At 52.6% G+C, this 10,977-nt stretch overlaps 1 pseudogene across 1 annotated transcript; it reads left to right on the top strand.

Annotated features, from left to right (window-relative positions):
* Positions 1-2,485: 2,485 nt before the first annotated feature.
* Positions 2,486-3,417, top strand: LOC309684363 (olfactory receptor 14J1-like; annotated as a pseudogene). Its single transcript has one exon. The product of its transcript is annotated as an olfactory receptor 14J1-like (transcript).
* The last annotated feature ends 7,560 nt before the right edge of the window (positions 3,418-10,977 follow it).

Here is a 10,977-nt window from a genome sequence, read left to right as displayed (position 1 = left end):
CTTCCAAAGACAAAGCAGAGTGACCACTGTGACACTGGCTGCCCTCTCAGCTCCCTCAGTTTCCACCTCTCCTGTCCATAGACTGGTAAGGATTGTGTTTGCTCGAGGACTTGACCCCAGCCGTTGCTGGTGGTTCTCCTGCAGGTTCCATCCTTGAGCCCGAGGCCTGGGAGACCTTGCTGGGGCAGACTGAGGCGAAGAGTACATGGAGTATTTCAGATCTATCAACACCTGTTCTTATGAAACTCAGCAGTGGCCACACAGTGGCTTTGTTTCTCCTTGAACTGTTCCTGAAGGAGTAAACACTCATTCTGGTGCCCTTGAATTGCCTTTCAGGGTTAGATTGAATTGCCATCTGGACTGCAGCTAAGCTTGAGTCCTTGAAGACCAGCTGGACTGAGCTCTTGCACAATGTCACAGCTCTGTCTACCACAGGAACGGCTCCAGCTCGTCCTGTCTGTGCCCCTGGCTGAGATCATTGCTGCACGTTTGGGCTGAAGCCCCCCCAGCTGTGGCACCAGGCAAGCGGTGACTTGCCATAAGGACTCCTGGTACCAAGAGTCCAAGACAGTGTGTGTGCTACTGATGGGACAAGAAGAGGAGGTACTCGTGCCCAGCTCTTCTTCAGCTGGGAGAAATGACACAGATGGAAGTAAGTGTCTCTGCACAGCTGAGGGAGGGAACATCAGAGATTGCATCAGCCTTTTTCACAGGTGGTTTCCCTGGAGCCCCAGGGACACCTCCAAGGAGGAGCCCAGAGGGGACAGAGAGAGTGGCACCGTGGGCTGGTCCTCTGCTGCTGAGCTGGGCCGGGCTGCTGGGCCGGAGGGAGGTCCTGGCAAGTGGGCAGCGCTGCAGAGAGACAGCTCTGCCCAGGAGCAGGGCTGGGGGCACTGCCTGCAGAGGGGAGACCTGCGAGGCAGAGAGAGCTTAAAGGCAGTTGGGAGTGGGGGGTGCTGAGAGCTCACTGGGGCAGAAATATTCACCAGCTTCTGCGTGGTAAGTCTTGGGGTGCCGGGCAATGCAGCTCCAGTTCCTGGAGGGATCTCCTCAAGCTGGTCCATCTGAGAGCTGCTGGGCTCTGTCAGGAGGACTCTCTCAGTTTCTGTGCTGTAGAGGAGGAGGATGTGCTCCAGAGCAGGGCTTCCCTGCTGCCCGGTGAGAGGGACAGGGCCCGAGGGCTGCCTTCTGCCGGGGATGGTTGTGGAGGTGTGCGTAGGGGTGTGCAGGCAGGGGTGGGCAGGGCTGTCCTTGCCATCAGGGTCCCTGCACCCCAGGGGCTGTGTGCCGGGGCAGGGACTCTGCCAGGGTCAGCTCTCCGCCTGCCCGGGGAGTTCCCACGGAGCTTCTGTGGGGAGAAGCAGTGGGTGGAAGGAGTGACTGCCAGCAAGGCAGATGCCTTCTGTTGCTGAGATGGACCCGTGTGGGTCAGGGCTGCTCGGGATCCCCATCACCCCCAGGACATTTCCAGAGGGCCCTTTTGAAGAAGGACATCGAGGCACCTTTCCCCTGAAAGGGAACAAGTCTGTGCTGTGGGATTTCTCCTCTCAGCTGCTGGGTGGGCAGTGGGAGGTGGGAATGGATTTCTCCTTTACGAAGAAGGCACAGAGACCCCCATTCTCGTTAGCACTTCCCTGAACCCCTCCTGAGCCCCCGCACACCCAGAGATGCCCCCGGGCAGCGCTGTGCTGCCAGGAGGGGTCTGCAGGGCAGAGCTGAGCACACAGCGGGTGGGATGGGCTCTGGGGCACTGGCAGGGAGGAGACCCGGGGGCAGAGAAGCAGCTCCAGGCAGGGGCAGCTCCTGGCAGCCCAGACATAGGCAGGGACAGAGAGGGAGCTGCTGCCAGAAGTGCCCAGGCAGGGGGGATCCTGGCACCTCCGGCCACCCCATGACCTTCAGACAACTTCTCGGCAGGAAGCCTCTGCTCTCCTCTCACACCCGCCCCACAGCCAGTGGGTCCAGAGCCCGAGATGCCTTCTCGGCAGCTGCACCTGCAGTCAAGGAGATGTGTGATTGTCCTACAAGTGATGCACAACATAAAAGCAAGTGCCCTGCAGTGTCTCTGTCTGGAGACACTGTCACTGAGGAGAAGGCTTCACTGCATGCCTGTCTGACTCCCTCTCCTCGCTTCCTTTTTTCAGAGCACAGATGCATTTCTCCTTGTTTCCCCACCCCTCTATTGAACTCTGCATCTCAGGAGTTGGGAGGAGGTGTGGGTCAGCTTCTCTTCTGCCTCTGACTCTGCCTCTGACTCCTGCCCCAGAGGTGCCCTCATGGAAAGTAGGTGTCGAAGCAGTATTTTACCTGATAAGAGAGAGTGTCACTGAGTTTGTGGGGTTGGGAATGAGCTGGGTCATTCCTCATTCAGCTGTGGGAGGGGGATTTCTGTGAGGAGTGGCATGGGGATTTCCTCAGAGAAGTCTCTCCCAGTTTGTCACTGCCTTTTCCTCCTTGGACAGGTCCCCCTGCCCAGAGGCAGCAAATGTCCAACAGCAGCTCCATCACCCACTTCCTCCTCCTGGCATTGGCAGACACACGGGAGCTACAGCTCTTGACCTTCGGGCTCTTCCTGGCCATCTACCTGGCTGCCCTCCTGGGAAACGGCCTCATCATCACCGCCATCGCCTGCGACCACCGCCTCCACACCCCCATGTATTTCTTCCTCCTCAACCTCTCTGTTCTTGACCTGGGCTCCATCTCTACCACTCTCCCCAAAGCCATGGCAAACTCCCTCTGGAACACCAGGGCCATCTCCTATGCAGGATGTGCTGTCCAGCTCTTTTTCTTTCTCTTTTTTATTTCAGCTATTTTCTCCTCACCATCATGGCCTATGACCGCTACGTTGCCATCTGCCAACCCCTGCACTACGGGACCCTCCTGGGCAGCAGAGCTTGTGTCCGCATGGCAGCAGCTGCCTGGGGCAGTGGGTTTCTCAATTCTCTCCTGCACACGGCCAATACATTTTCACTGCCCCTCTGCCAGGGCAATGCCATGGACCAGTTTTTCTGTGAAGTCCCCCACATCCTCAAGCTCTCCTGCTCACACTCCTACCTCAGGGAAGTTGGGCTGATTGTGGTTAGTGCCTGTTTAGCATTTGTGTGTTTTGTTTTCATTCTGCTGTCCTATGTACAGATCCTGAGGGCGGTGCTGAGGATCCCCTCACAGCAGGGACGGCACAAAGCCTTTTCCACATGCTTCCCTCACCTGGCCGTGATCTCCCTCTTTATCAGCACTGCAGTGTTTGCCCACCTGAAGCCCCCCTCCATCTCCTCCCCACCTCTGGACCTGGTGGTGGCAGTGTTGTACTCGGTGGTGCCTCCAGCAGTGAACCCCCTCATCTACAGCATGAGGAACCAGGAGCTCAAGGATGCCCTGTGGAAACAGGCCCAATGGACGCTGTTTCACCGACAATAACCTACTGCCTCTTCTCCGCACATTGCCCAGAGTTTATCTTAGACCACGAGCCTGAAGTTTTCTCTCGTGATAATCCTGCTTATTGATATTTTTCTGGGTTTATACTACTTTTTCTGAGGTTTGATCCTACTGGGTCTGACCCTTGCACAACACTGAGTCAGATGTAGCTGGTCAGATAACAGCTCTTAAATGAAATGGGATGTCCCAGGTAGAATAGGGAGAAAATGGAGAAATGGGAAAAAAAAGACATGGGCTGAGATAAATAATGTTTAAAAGAACAGTAACAGAAAAGATACTATTACTGCTACTACTAATAATAATAATACTAAACAAAATAAAGTGATGCAAAACAAATTGCTGTCACTTCCCAATGATTAACTCCACAGCCTGTCCGGAGACGTGATCACCGATCCCTGCCCCCCTGCTAACTCCCATTTATATACTGAGCATGACGTCTATGGGATGGAATATTCCTTTGGCCAGCTTGTCTTGTCTGTGGCCCCCCACCTTCAACAGGAAGTTGAAAAAGTCCGTGACAATATAAGCATCACTCAGCAACAACTAAAACAATATGAGTTAGCAATGTTATTCTCATAGTCAATCCAAAACACAGCAGCTACCAGGAAGGATATTAACTCTATCCCAGGCAAAACCAGAACAGCGTCCGCCCCTTATTCTATACCATCTACCTCATGCCCAGGTCTTACACTTTTCCATAAATCACCACCATTTTCCTGTCTTTGATATATGTATATATGCACACAGATATCATTCCCTTAGTCCATGGGCCATCCCACTGAAATGTCCCTTGAGTTCATTTAGTCCATGACTTTGGGCTCCATCTGTTGTAACTGTCTTTCCCGGCAGGAGATGTGGTGTGTGGTGTTGAATTGTTGCGTGCTGCATCTGGAGCTCACAGCTGGTGTAGCCGGCAGGGCCCATGCCCATCATCTGTGGGTCACTCTCACTGTAATATCATGGCTAGAGCATACGACAACTGCAGTAGTGATGGCATATAGTGGTAATTTAGCAATAAATATCATATAATTTGATTCATTGGCCATTCTCACCAAAATCAAATCCCCTTGAGGAACACGTCGGTCATCCCCATCCTCCCGCATCACCCACCAAGTGCACCAAGGGCCCTAAACAAAAGAAATCCCACGGATAGGATTGCCTTTGCCTGTATCAGGAATAACCCGGATTTTCTTCCCGAACATATTCTTCATGTGCCCTGTGGGGACTTTATCTCCTTCCACAGGATGGAAAAGTTCTCACCGGGCAGGGACAGCTCCATAGCAGATCCTCAAATGTTACCTAACCAGGTGTCCTTTGCTAAATGGGCATCCCAGCATTTGAAGGTCCCACCACCCATGGCTCTCAGTGTAGTTTATAGCAGTCCGTTGTATCGTTTGATCTTCCCAGAGGCTCGTGCATGGTAGTGTATGTGATACACCCACCCAATTCCATGCTCTTTGGCCCACTGAATGCTCTGCCTGTGGGATGAGGGTGTGCAGGCCCCGTGGCAGGCAACAGCGCCTGGCTCCGAGCACTGCCTGCTGACAGCTCGCAGGAACAAACCAAGAATGGCATCATTGCCCTTTGGGCAGTGCCTGCTGCGACAGGGCAATGGGTAATAGTTCTAAGGTAGAAGAGGGTCGATTTAGACTACATAGAAGTCTTTTCCTCTGTTTTACCAGGTAGAGAAGGGAGCAGCCAGAAACGGACTCATAATGCATGTCAACTCCTGGCTACGTGGCTGGTGCTATCATGAGGGTTTTTGCTTTTATGACAATAAAATATGAACATGGCCTTTTAGAGAGGGATGGGATCCACCTGTCTAGAAGAGGCAAGGGAGTCTTTGGCAGCAGGCTGGCCAGCTTGGTGAGGCAGGCTTGAAACTGTCACATCCAGCTGGGCAATAACCACAGCCAACCAGAGCAGTGACAAATATTCCTTAGCGGACTCCCAAGGTGATATCCAGAAAGCCAACCACCTCCACTGCGTGTACGACTGTGATGGATCCTCTCGCTCTCCTCCAGGGAACCTGCATGCTTGATGACCTCTCTGAAACGCCTGTACACACGCAGCGTGGTTAATGGACAGGAAGAATTACAGATCTGTGTGCGGTCACAGGGCCATGGTTTCATTGCAATTACAGAGACATGGTGGGATAGCTCGCAGGACTGGAATGCTGTCACAGATGGCTATGTACTTTTTTGGAAAGACAGGCCAGCAGGGTGAGGTGGTGGAGTTGCTCTCTATGGGACAGAGCAACTGGAACTCATTGAGCTCTGCCTGCAGCTGGATGAAGAATGTGTTGAGAGCTTATCGTTAAGAATTAAGGGACAGGCTAATGTGGGAGTCACTGTTGTGGGTGTTTACTACAGACCACCAGATAAGGAAGAGGAAGTTGATGAGGCCTTCTACAGACAGCTGGAAATAGCCTCATGGTCACAGGCCCTGGTTCTCTCGGGGGACCTCAGCCACCCTGGTATTTGCAGGAGAAACAACACAGCCAGGCACACAGAGTCCCAGAGGTTTCTGCAGAGCATTGATGAGAACTTTCTGACACAGTTGGTGGGGAAACCAACGAGGAGAGGTGCACTGCTGGGCATTTTACTGACAAATAAAGAAGGACTAGTTGGGGATGTGAAGGCTGGGGGTAGCCTTGGCTGCAGTGACCATGAGATGGTAAAGTTCCGGATCCTGCGTGGAAGCAGGGCAAAATGTAGGACTGGAGCACCTCTTTTATGAGAAACAGCTGAGAGAGCTGCGTCTGTTGAGCCTGGAGAAGAGAAGGCTGAGAGGGGATCTCCTCAATGCTTATCAATATCTAAAGGGAGGGTGTCAAGAGGATGGGGGCAGACTCTTTTCTTTGCTGCCCAGCGAAAGGACAAGGGGAAATGGGCACAATCTGGAACACAGGAAATTCCATCTTAACACAAGGATAAATGTCTTTACTTTGAGGGCACCAAAGCACTGGAAGAGGCTGTCCAGAGAGGCTGTGGAGTCTCCTTCTGTGGAGATATTCAAAAGCCGCCCAGCTGCATTCCTGTCACACCTGCTGTAGGTGACCCTACTTTGGCAGGGGGGTTGCACTAGATGATCTCCAATGGTTCCTTCCAACCCCTACAATTGTGTGATTCTGTGATCCTGTGATTCTGTGATCTTCTATGTTTTCCGTTGGCCAAAGGGATTCCCCACCAGTGCCCACGGATGCTGCCCTGTCTCTCAAAATTGCTCCATTAGAGCTTGCAGTTCCCTGCACGTGTCCTGAACCACCTCTGGCACCTCAAATGTCACCCGATGTTTGCATCGGAAAAGCTCCCTCCTGGCCTCTGTCTCCATTGCTCACAGGGCAGCTCAGAGAAGGAGCTCACTCTGATTTTGGGCAGCTGAACTGAGGCAAGAGGAATCCCCGCTCCGGTCTCCCCAGAGCCTTCTCTTCTCCAGGCTGAACAACCCCAACTCTCTCAGCCTTTCCTCACAGCAGAGGTGCTCCAGCCCTCGGAGCATCTTTGTGGCCTCCTCTGGACCCACTCAAACGGGTCCATGTCTGTCCTGTGCTGAGGGCTCCAGAACTGGAGCAGCACTCCAGGTGGGGTCTCACCAAAGCAGAGCAGAGGGGCAGAATGCCCTCCCTCGACCTGCTGGTTATGCTTCTTTTGATGTATCCCAGGATACCGTTGGCTTTGTGATCTGCGAGCGCACATTGCCAGCTCATGTCCAGCTTTTCACCCCCCAGTATACCCAAGTCCTTCTCGGCAGGGCTGCTCTCCATCCTTTCATACCCCAGGTTGTACTGATATCAGGGATTGCCCCAACCCACGTGCAGGACCCTTCACTTGGCCCTGTTGAACCTCATGCTGTTCATACGGGCCCACTTCTTGAGCCTGTCCCAGTCCCTCTGGATGACATCCTGTCCGCTGGGAGTTTCAATCGCACCATTCAGCGTGGTGTCATCAGCATACTTGCTGAGGGTGCACTCGATCCCACTGCCTATGTCACTGATGAAGATATTGAACAGTACTGGTCCCAGTATGGACCCCTGAGGTTCACCCCTTGTCACCAGTCTCCATCTGGATTTGAGGCCGTTGACCACTACTGGATGGGACTATCCAACCAGTTCCTCATCCACCGAACAGTCCACCCTTCATATCCATGTCTCTCCAGTTTCACAGAATCACAGAGTGGTCAGGGTTGGAAGGGACTTCTGGAGATCATCTAGTCCAAGCCCCCTCCCAGAGCAGGGTCACCTACAGCAGGTTGCACAGGATAGCATCCAGGCGAGTTTGGAATGTCTCCAGAGTGGGAGATTCCCCCACCTCTCTGGACAGCCTGTGCCAGTGCTCTGCCACCCTCAAAAGAAAGAACTTCCTCCTCATGTTAAGATGGAACTTCCTACATTCAAGTTTGTGCCTGTTCCCTATAGTCCTATCACTGGGCACCACTGACAAAAGACTGTTCCCATCCCCCTGGCACCCTCCCTTTAAGTATATATAAGCATAGATAGGGTCCCCCCTCAGTCTCCTTTTCTCCAGACTAAAAAGCCCCAAGTCCCTCAGCCTTTCCTCATAAGAGAGGTGTTCCAATCCCCTCATCATCTTTGTAGCCCTTTGCTGGACCCTCTCCAGCAGTTCCCTGTCCTTCTTGAACTGGGGAGCCCAGATCTGGACACAGTACTCCAGATGAGGCCTCACCAGGGCAGAGTAGAGGGGGAGGATGACCTCCCTCGACCTGCTGGCCACACTCTGCTTGGTGCACCCCAGGATGCCATTGGCCTTCTCGGCCACCAAGACACATTGCTGGCTCATGGGCATCCTGTTGTCCATTGGGACATGCTGCTGCATGTTCCCCCAAGATCTTCCTTTCTTCCAGCTGGACAAGCCCAGCTTTTTCAGCTTCTTCTCACAGCACAAATGCTCCAACCCTGACCACCTTGGTGTCCCTCCACTGTACGGGCTCCAGTTTACCAGTGTCTCTCAGGCATTGCAGCGGGTCAGAACCTGGGAGAGTGTTCTGGATCTGTTCTCAAATGTGCTGAGCCCAGGGCGGTAATCACTCCCACTGGCTGTGCTCCTGTTCCTACCACCCAGGATGCTTTTGGCCTTTGCTGACGGCTCCATGTTTTGGCTAATGAAACCAAAGGACCACCAGAGCCTTTCCTGCAGTGCTGATACCAACCTAGGCAGTCCCTGCCCTCTGTCACTTCAGGCCCTTAGTCAACCTCAGCGAAAGAACTTTAGATCTGTCCTTGTTGGATAACATGATGTTACTGTTGGCCTGTCCTTCAAGCCTGTCTAGGTCCCTTGGGATGGCAACCCTGCCCTCTAATATAGTGTCTGCTCTCCTCAATGAGGTGTCATCTACAAATGGTATAAAAAAAGCATTTTGTCATCTCCTTTGGGTAATTAAAAGCCCTTGAAACATGGTGGAACCCGACTAGATACATCCCTCTGGGCAGAACACTATACGTTCACCACGTTCTTCCAAGCCCGAGTACTGATCTCAGTTATTACCCATCTACTTATCCACCCAATCAGACCATAATGTCCTAACTGGACACAAGAATACTGTGGGGAATGAGGCTGATAGCATAGTGTTCGGCGCACAGTCTAGTTGGAGGCCTGTAAGTAGCAGTGCTCCCCAGGGGTCAGTACTGGCCAGTCTTGTTCAACATGTTAATCAACGTCCTGGATGAGGGCACAGAGTGTACCCTCAGCAAGTTTGCTGACATCTGTTGGAAGGGTAACACAGCAGGGCATATGCAGTCCAGGAGGTTCTTGGATTGTATTGACGACAACTTTTTTCTCCCAGTGGAAGAGGAGCCAATGAGGAGAGGAGCTCTGCTGGACCTTGTCCTTACCAACAAGGAAGGGTTGGTAGGCAGTGTCAAGCTCAAGGGCAGCCTGGGCTGCCATGACCATGAAATGGTCGAGTTTGAGATCCTCAAGACAGCGAGGAAGGTGCGCAGCAAGCTGACCACCCTGGGCTTTAGCAGAGCTGACTGTGGCTCCTTGAAGAATCTGCTTGGTATAGTGCCATGGGATGAAGCGCTGGAGGGAAGAAGGGCCCAAGTAAGCCAGTTAATATTCAAGGCTCACCTTCTCCAAGCTCTGGAGTGATGCATCCCTACAAAGAAGAAGGCAGGCAGAAAAGCCAGGAGTCCTGCATGGATGAACAAGGAGCTCCTGGACATGCTCACAAGTGAAAAGGAGGCCTATAGGGGGGTGGAAACAGGGGTGGGAAGCCTGGGAGGAATACAGAGAAATTGTTCAAGCAGCCAGTGATCGGGTTAGACAAGCTAAAGCCCAGATAGAACTAAATCTGGCCAGGGGCATCAAGACAAACAGAAATCCTTCTTTAAGTATGTCAGCGAGAAAAGAAAGACTAGGGAAGATGTGGGCCCTCTCCGGAAGGAAATGCAAGAACTGGTCACCCGGGACAGAGACAAAGCTGAGGTCCTCAATGACTTTCTTGCCTCAGTCTTCACTGGCAAAGACTGCAGCCACAATGCCCATGATGCAGAGGGCAAAGGCAAGGAGTGGGAAAATGAAGAACTGCCCACTGTAGGTGAAGATCATGTATAAACCACCTGAGGAACCTGAAGGTGCACAAGTCCATGGGACCTGATGAGACACATCCGCGGGTCCCGAGGGAACTGGCAGATGAAGTTGCTAAGCCACTGTCCCTCATATTTGAGAAGTCGTGGCAGTCTGGTGCGCTTCCTGCTGACTGGCCAAGGGGAAACATAAGCCCTGTTTTCAAAAAGGGAAATAAGGAAGACCTGGGGGACTACAGGCCAGTCAGTCTCACTCCTGTGCCTGGCCCGATCATGGAGCGGATCCTCCTGGAAACTCTGCTGAGGCACATAGAAAATAAGGAGGTGATAGGTAGCATCCAGCATGGCTTCACCAAGGGCAAGTCATGTCTGACAAAATTTGATGCCCTTCTATGAACGGGTTACATAGTCTATGTTACATGTCTATGTCCTTTGCCATGCCAGCCTTTCCTACCAGGGTAGTGTTTTCAAATCCTATGAAAAAGAACACTTGCATCTTCTCCAGGTCCTTAAAAACATGATAAACAGGGCAGGTGGCAGGACAAACCCTTGCAGGAGGTTTCAAGCTAGATGCCTCAAGGCAGAGTACCACGCATTGACCACAGACCTCTGAGCCCAATCAGCCGTCTGGTTAGTTACCCATCTACTTATCTACCCATGCAAGCCATGACATCCTAATTCGGGCACAAGCATACTGTGGGGGAAGATGCTGAAAACTTTGCTAACTTCCAACTTAAAAGACCAGCACTGCTCTCCCTGCGCTGAGCAATCGTTTTCTTCCATCACAGGAAGCAGAGAACGGTGGGACACAAGCTGCCCTGGGTAAATCCAGGGTTTCAGACACCCACAAATGGGTTCTGAGCGGACACACTCTGGGGCACAGCCTTGAGTTCCCCTGCTTATCCGTGGGCCATTTTTCTAAAAGAGCATGCAATATTTGGATGCTGCCAGTCATCAGGGAGTTCCCTCCCTCAACCTCCATGGCCTTTCAATGA

The sequence above is a fragment of the Vanellus vanellus genome (genome assembly GCF_965231255.1).
Source record: "Vanellus vanellus genome assembly, contig: HAP1_SCAFFOLD_53, whole genome shotgun sequence".
Classification (NCBI taxonomy): domain Eukaryota; kingdom Metazoa; phylum Chordata; class Aves; order Charadriiformes; family Charadriidae; genus Vanellus; species Vanellus vanellus.
Note: the sequence above shows the minus strand (reverse complement) of the source record. Positions and strands in the feature narration are given on the sequence as shown.